Below are 7,585 nucleotides of genomic sequence, written 5' to 3'. Positions count from 1 at the left end.
CAATCTCAGAAAGCTCTCTAAATCCTCCACTTTCTCTATATGGTTGTGGATTACTGGACAAGCCAATCAGATGGCAAGGTCATGAAATACAGTACACTGTCAGTTGCCCCTTCCAAGGCTGCCTGCATTATAAATAACCCGCCCTTTAAGACTGTTGTTCTTTTTGACTGGTACCATCAAAACTCATTTCATTTCAGCTCATTTAGTTAATTTTTGCGTACTTGCTGACATGCTCGTTACTCATTTTATTTTAAGCAAAAGAGCAAAGCAAAGGTTTGGATCTTTGCTTTGTTCTCGTCTTATTACTTCCTTGTAACAATGATTTAATGAAATTAAAAATGTGGTTGTTTCTGCAGAGCATTTCTTTAGCAATGAGGAGAAAAACAAAAGGAAAGTACATAATTTTTATATCTGGAAGAGGAAGACTGAAGTGCTGGCAAGGTCCTAGTCAAAGTGAGGTTTTCATAAGAATTAAATAAATTAACAACAGAGGAATTTACTCACAGTGGATCTGATTAGCAACGAAACATGAAGCACTAGACAATACAAGGAGTGGGTTAAAAAAGAGAGAGCATGGGATGGACACTGATTATAGGAAACATCTACTGATAATAAAGAGCTGTGAAGATGGTGGAGGGGCGAGATTTAAAGGACTGAGAGAAATCATGGGGATTAATGGCAAATAAACAGCAGGAATACACAGGAGGGAGCTAAAAATGACCAAAAACACAATATAAGTACAAAGAGGAACAAATTACTTATCACAATCTATGCAATCTATGTGAAACCAACATGGAAACAAAATTTAATTCAATTCAAATTCAAAAATACGTTATCAATCGCATATGGAAATGAAATTTTGTAGCTCATTTGATGATAGATTTATTGTAGATGGTGATGGCTGCGCGTTGGAAAGATCTCCTGTAGCAGTCTGTATTGCAACAAATTCGAAAAAGCAGCTGACTAAAGGAAGTCTGCTTTTTTAAAAAAATAATCTTATCAAGAGGATGGTCAGATGGTTCATAGTTTTCTTGATTTTATGTAAAATCTTTCTTTGCACCGTTATTCCCAGAAGTTTCAAAGTAGTCCCCAGAACAGATCCAGATCATAACCAGAACAAAACCATAACATAACCAGAACCTAACCAGAACCAAACCAGACCCAAACCAGAACAGAACCAGCCTTCTTTATCAGCCAGCTGATAATACAAAAACATATCAGCTGTGAAGATCAAAAATCCCATTCAGTTTACATGTTGTAGTTTGACCAATAGCATAACAGAGGTTACTGCAGGTGCAGCAGGTCTGAGTTATTCACTCTGATATCTTGGTATTGATTTGCTTTAAACCCCTGAATGATAAAATAATCATGAAATTAATTTTAATAAGTACACATTGTGTTTATAGAAATCAGTCACCACAGACATTTTAATGTTTACCAAAACAGATAACTGTGGAAATCCTTCTGAGTGTGAGACCATTTCAGGAAAGCATCGGTTCCCAGGAAGTAATGCTTCCTTAGGAAGAGGAAACATGACCAAAGCAGAACTCAGGCAGAATTTGTCCATCTGATTTGGAATAAGAATTCAAGAATCCCTATCACATGAAAGCCCCTCAAACAAGCCCACCCACCACCATTGAGAGATCAACAGCAAACAGCTGACACATTCTCTGCTGACGGAAACGGCTCTGACAGGGAGGCATGTCTAAAAACAGAGGCAAGAATCAGAGAGTCCAGACAGAAAGAACGTCACAAGCTGACACATCAAGTTCTCTAAAGTTGAGATGTGTGTTGATTACAAAAAAACTACAGGGCTTTATCTCAATACTACTTATGTTGACTTTACATGCAGATGCTTTAGTTTATTCATTTCATTTTTAAATGACCAGTTTTTCAGATGTTACAGCAGTCAGGATATACGCTGTGTGGGCGCAACAACAAATTTAAATGACAGCAGCTCTTTGAGTCTTCAAGGACAGACAGAGGCACCGGAACTCAAGCTTCCCAGAATCCTCTTCCGTCATCATGCAGAACTGAATGTTTTACATCTGAAACCATGTTATCTACATCTAGATCATGACATCTACCCTTACAACACATTAGCTTGACTGAAACATGTTTACATCCAATAAAAGTCTCCTTTATTGTTTGACCCTCCCGTGTCTAAACAGATGGGATCATTCAGACCCCATGAGGTCCAACGGGGGTCACACTGACCCCACCTGCGCTTTTTCAAGATGTGACCAAAATGCAAACAAAGATTACTCACCTTTCTCAAAATAGAGCAAAAATAATGGCTGGTAATCCAATTTGTGGCTTCATGATGTCAAGCATATTGGAATCATTAAATAATCATTTTTGGAAATTAATTTTCTAGTGAACTTCCCACTGGAAATTTATGTCTGACCCTCCCATCCTCCCACCTCAAAAAAAACCTTCTAAGAAATGACTGCTCATGTCTTGAAGGTTCATTTGTCCAACTACAAAGGTTACGCAGAGGTTTATCAGCAACGCATGCAGGAAGAAAATGAACGGTGGTTCATGTTAATGGCTGGGGATGTCCAGGAGCACAGGCCAAGAAAAGTGAGGCTTCAGCAGCTGGGAGGACACTGAGGAGACGTTAACGACCAGGCCACTGGAAATCAATTGAGAGACCAAATTTTTTCCATACCCACTCAGGATTTTCACAGTAACAATAAAAAACAAAATCTTTTAACATGTTAAAACTCTAAGCTCAATTTTATATTGGACTTTTAAATTGCCTGACTTCAACAACAACAAAAAAGTCCACCAAGGTGTACAACAGCATTTTAATGTTTTAACAATAGAAATTAACATCAACTAAAGAAAGATGAGAAATGCATTGCTTCACATTTTAAAACATCAAATTCATTAAAAACATTGTGGACCAATAAGAAATCACCTGAGAGAATTGGACTGATGTGCATCATTTACAACAAGAAGACACCAAAACACTGTTTTTTTAGAGAGCTTTGCAGGAGCACTTCAACATCTGCTCATTTACCAGGCTTTCACAACCACCAAAGAGAACAGCAAAAACCACGTCACTCAAATGTCACATGGACACCTTCCATCCAAATAAAACATCCAAAAATAGACATTGTTTCTGTACAAGATGTCAAGAGGTTAAATTCATACAAATTGTGCAAAATGTCACCACAGGGCATACAAAACGATGCTGAACGAAGGCACCATACTTCCACTACAACCGCACCCTTCACATAACGATGTGCTTAAAGAGAGACGCCGTCTGATTGGGACCAAATATAGCAAATACAAAGTATTAGGATTCAAGTAAAATCAATGTACAAAATATCATACCTTCATGTAGCCGTTATGATCCGGTTTCCTGTTATGGTGTACGTCTGACATTTAAACACTGATAAAAAGAAGTAAAATAAATCAGCTCCAGATATCTAAATATGAAAAGATGCATTGTTTTCTGTCCAATCTGGACACAAAAAGTCATATTAAAAAAAAAGAAAAAGCTTGGGTGAACTCTGCTGCAGCTCCATTGATTTTTGTTATTCTGAACAAATTAAAGTTTTCCTTGGCAATTACTAAATTGCATTTAACTTATGGCCTTAGCAAATAATTTCTTTAATTATTGGTATATTTTAAAGATAAGGGTCTTAAAAGTAACATCAGCTAGAATTTCAAACTGGTGATACAGCGGATCACCAGTGTCTATTACACTGGCTGAATTAAAAAATCACATTGGTTTTGCTCAATCAGGTCAACTTTCTGAGCTCAGAAAGTCATGCATTTGATGCATGAGCATCAAATGCATGACTTGTTCTCTCATCTGGATCGGTTTCCTGAGAATCTGATCAATGAATGATGAGCAGGAGGAGAAATTCCATCAGGACAGGAAAGAGACGGAGAATTTTACACAATGAAGACATAATGTTCAATTCACAAGTACTTACCCTTATTAGTGTTTATTATACAATTTACAGAAATCCAAGTTTGTAACACTTAATTAATACGCTCTGTTAGAAAACAAATTTTTCTCCTAAAATCTTCTTTGGATCAGAAATATTAAATGTCATCAGCCTAGTCAGAAGATCAGATTTCTCTAAATAAAATTAGAATAAAAACCTGATTGAGAAAAATGGATGGAATTTTTAGATTCAGTGGTGCAAAAAAGTCCTGTTGAAAAAACATGAACAACTTTCAAAAAATACTTTTTTGTAACCCAGTGTTATACATGCCTACCTTAAAATGACAGAAAACCATGTTTTGAGCCAGAACACCAATAAATATTGAAAGTATGAAAAACATATAAGCTACCAGCCTTTCCACTATTTTTGGAGCGATTATAAAAGCACTTTTTTTCAACAAAGAACAGCTGCTGCAGCCTAGGCTCTCTGTTAAACAGAGATAGTTTCATATATGAACAGTGACATCATCTGGGTCCAAAGCACCTGAAGCCCGATTTCTGTGCATGTAGTGTACACTATTTTTGATTTAAAAAAAGATCTAAACTAGAAGATGCCAAATAGATGATGTGTAGCCACTTATTGCTATGAAACATCAAATAATGACAAGTATTGATTTTCATGGGACCCAGCAGCATTTTGCTGCTACAAATAGCTTTTCATGTGGTTAATAAATATTAAAAACTGTACATAAAAAAACTCCAAAGCTGAAATGTGAGAATAATGGCATCTGAGTGATTAAAAAAGTGTGTCTTAAAAAAGTTAAGCTGATATAAAAGCTGCAGGAGGTGCAGGACTGTCCAAATTCTCCAATGTTAAGAGAATTTTAGAGCACAAACATTATTGTGAAGATAAAGAAATGCAGTAGAGGGCAGAGATGCAGTTATGAAGTTTAAAGAAGGGGTGGGTTTTTATTGTATTGTTTATTGTAAAAAAAATTATCAAAAAAGTTATTTTTCTTATTTTCCCCACTGTTTGTTCCAGGAGGGCACAAACTGATACTTTCTAATAAATATCAGAAAATTGATTTGATGCAGTTAACTACATGCAGTTTAATCTTAATCACACATATGTAAATAAGTGTGATTAAGAAGCAGCCCATTTCAAAGGGGAATGTTTTCCAAGAACCATGTTTGTGCTGCTTTGAAGGCTGTTCCATGCATTCACAGCCATAAAAAGAAGAAATTAATATATTTCAAATTAATTTTTGTTATCACAATAGTCCCACAAAATATTGCGATAATTTTCTAAGTCCATATGGTCCACTCCTAGTTCAAAGCATCGATCCTGAATTTTAAACTTTGAAAACATTGTTCAATACATTGCCTGCAAATGTTGAGTCCAGTTTGCAGTTTGGCATAAGGCCTGTAGGGGACGCCAACATGTGAAAGAAGATGCTCTGGTCTGAAATGGAACTTTGTGTTCTTTTGTTGATTTGCTGTTATTTTGTGTTTGATATTCCTGTTGATTGATCTCTTTTTAAACACAATTACTTCATATATTGGAGAGTAAATTTCATTTTACAAAGACTAGACTAGATTTTCACAGCAGTGGAAATGCAGATTTTGATTTGTGTTTCGGCTGTCAAGTTTAGTAGATCTACTGGTGCCAAAATATGATTAAAAAAAAACAATTTTCAAACCTACATTGCAGACAGAAATAAGAACCACTCTGTCCGTGATTTAGCTAGTGCATCTGCTTTCAAGTTGTAAGGTTTAAAATACAGGTGGCACTGTGTTGAACAGGTTCTAAAACTATCTTATTTTAATCGTAAGAGGTAAAAACCATAAAGCAAAGTTTATATGATCATCATCTCACCCTCTGTTAAAGATAAACTCAAAAACATTTGTGGAAAGGTACATCCCAATAAAAATAAATACAGGAAAAACATTTTTAAAAAACTAGAGCATTTAAATGGGCAGAACTTATTTTTACCATTAAAGGAAGTGACCAAACAGTAGCAAGTCTAGATTGCTGATTCATTGCCTTAACCTGGTTAGTGCATATTAATACAGCAGTTAGGAATATTGGTATAGATTTAAATGCAGCTGAAAAGTAAAAATTAAACAATAGAAAATAGCTATCAGCACAGACAGAGCAAAACCCAAACAACGCCATGGAACATGGAGAAAGGAAGTGGCAGCACATGAACTGGTACCGTGACACACAGAGAACGGGTCAGACCACACATCTTCCATCAGGAGACAAAGACAGGCCCAGCAAAGAAAACATGTCCAATGAGATGCAACGTGGAATATTTAAAGCTAGGTTTGGAAGCAACTCAAAGTCCAATGAGATCCAAACCCATAAATATCAGAAAGAACAGCTGACTTCCAAACAAGATCATCACTCATGTGGCCTCACGGTGGTCGACCAGTTGGTGAAATGTGACTGACTGGGTCATAAATTCTGTCCGACTCTTCACACACTGAACCTGAAGTAACTTGGAGTGAGATTTGAGTTTGTGAGCTAATGTGAGATTCAAACTAGCTGCGTTTCATTTACAAATGTGTGCAAAACTTTCTCAATGCTTCGTTAATGTCAGAAAATCACAATTTTGTAATTATGTTGTTTCCATTACACAAGAAGCACAATTAGAATCACATGTGAATAAGTTTATTCACATGATAAGTTATTAAAAACCATGCTCTTTCTTCATCCTCCAACTACTTCCTGTCATTGTCTTTGTGGTTTGCACCAGTGGTTATTGCTCATGACTCGTGATGCAAAGAACATGCTTCCGTTGCAGTTTTGTGAAATAAACCAATATTAATAGAGCCAAAAAAAAACAACACAGAATCCTAGCACCAAAACCTTTTAGCTAAAATTGAGAATATTTTCAAAATTACCGTGATTCCATTATTTATTATCGAAAAGTGGCCTTGAACACCTGAATCAGTTAGGCCAGTGGTGCCCAAAGTCGGTCCTCGAGGGCCGGCATCCTGCACGTTTTAGTTTTCTCCCTGGTAGTACCAACAATCTTTTCAGCATGTCAATATTCTTCTTAGGCCATTATTTGATCCAGATGAGTTAAAACAGGGAGAGAACTAAAACATGCAGGATGCCGGCCCTCGAAGACCCACTTTGGGCACCCCTGAGTTAGGCAGTCTGAACGCAAGCTGTCCCTGGACAAATCAAAGTCTAACACAATTACATGGCTATCAGGAATGCTGTAAACACCATTTTTAGTTTTTGTTTTGGGTGTTTTTGGCACTAGTTGATGTTATGACATTTTAAAATTACTCCTGCAAAGTGCAAAATCTCTAAATGTGGAATGACCAGTCATCTCTACACACCGTTATTCTCCCATACTGATAAAATTGTGAAAACAGCTATTTTACTTCAGTACCGTTCCCAGTTGAAATCTTTGCAGGCTGATGCTGTGCTATAAAAAGCTGCTCATCATTTGTTGATTTTACTTCTTCTGTTAAAACTAATCAGGTGAACTTTGTAGGAAGTGTTGTTACAGTCAGTGGTTCCCAACCTGGAGGCCGGTAGGAAGTCGTGTACGATCGCACATGTATGCAAGGTTTAAAGTTTCAATTAGATTTTCACAAACACAAAAATCACAAGAGGTTTAAGATTTGCTGCTATAAACAACAACAGCATTGCATCACTCAGTT

This window comes from Xiphophorus maculatus, chromosome 2, assembly GCF_002775205.1.
Source record: "Xiphophorus maculatus strain JP 163 A chromosome 2, X_maculatus-5.0-male, whole genome shotgun sequence".
In the NCBI taxonomy this organism is placed as follows: domain Eukaryota; kingdom Metazoa; phylum Chordata; class Actinopteri; order Cyprinodontiformes; family Poeciliidae; genus Xiphophorus; species Xiphophorus maculatus.
Note: the sequence above shows the minus strand (reverse complement) of the source record.